Genomic DNA, 1,450 nt, shown 5'->3' with positions numbered 1-1,450 from the left:
ATAATAGATAGATGGTACATGGTCTCCTCAATAAAATGAAGAACAATTTACTTGATTATACATACTGCTTTTTCTTATTTTAAAATTTACTGCTAAGTATCACTCAAATACCGAAAATCCATAAGATAAATGTTTAAATTTATTTTATGTAATGAACTGTAATACTTTGAAAACCAAGGACAAGAGACAGAATCTTGTGCTCCCCCTTGGAAACCTTCGATATTCCCTTGCTGGTCTCCAGCCTTTTTCTGCTAAGCACAATCACAAACCGTGGTTTTGCAGTAAATACTTCTTATCTTTTCTTTACAGTTCCATGTTTCTTTATTTGTAAAGTTCCAGTTTCTTTATTTGTTCCATGTAGAGTTTCCCACATTCTAGATTCTGCAGTTTATCTGACAAATAGCAAATCTGATGGACAGGTGGTCTTGGGTTCATCAAAAGAAGGCATATGCCATTGGAAATCTCTTTTTTCTCCAATACAAATTGGACTAAAATGATATTATAAATCTATCACTTCTTCTTTAGCTATTGGCCAGAAAAGAAAAACCTTGTCTCATCTAACATTTTCTTGCCATGTGGTTTAGTTCTTATAAGAAAGGTACTCTGTCCCTTAGTTTCTTTTAAATACTCATATTCAAGGTAACCAATGGGGTTCCCAGCATTAACCAAAGAGTCTCACTTATTTTTGTATAGTGTAGAAGCAATGTAATTAAATACATGGGAAGCATTTCAATCTACAATGGAAATTTTCCTCAATTATCCTTAAATTATTCCTTCTTTGGCAATGGAGACTTCTATAAATTGGCTCCTGAGTCCTTCTGACATGACCCTAAGAGTCATTAATGGCTTCTCAGTTTTTGGAAATGATCATGTGTTCAAAGTTCATGTTGGACATTTTCTGCTTTGGACTTGAAATCAACCATGTTTCAAGGAATGGCTTTCCAAGGTCACACCCTAGACACTAGAGATTCTTATTGATACTAGTTTGATTATTTTTAAGTATCTTCAATTGTCAATACTGAAATCAATATCAGTTGATTTCTGATACTTCCAGTTCAGGACTTGGGACCATTTATTTAATCTCTCCTACTATACCCATTTTGGCCTACCAAAAATCCCCTTTCTGAAGAGCATTAAGATTGAATTAAAATACTGTATCATTATATGTTTCCTTTATCTCAACTATGCACAAAAATATTCCAAAAATAGGAATCCCAATGCTATGACCAATAATATGAATATTTAAATTTTGTATTTTTTGAGTGTATTTTCCCCATTCTCTCCTATTTTTTTTTACAGTCAGAAGTGCACTGATAGGTGTGTAATCTTTATAAATGACATTTTGTATGTTCTGCCCCTTCCTTAGTCACCTATTGTAATTTTCATGCAAACATATGTTCTAGTATTATTCACTCATGTTTATTTCGATGGCTCTACAGCCATTTTAATT

This window comes from Hyaena hyaena, unplaced genomic scaffold (genome assembly GCF_003009895.1).
Source record: "Hyaena hyaena isolate Hyena2069 unplaced genomic scaffold, ASM300989v1 scaffold_1658, whole genome shotgun sequence".
NCBI lineage: Eukaryota > Metazoa > Chordata > Mammalia > Carnivora > Hyaenidae > Hyaena > Hyaena hyaena.
Note: the sequence above shows the minus strand (reverse complement) of the source record.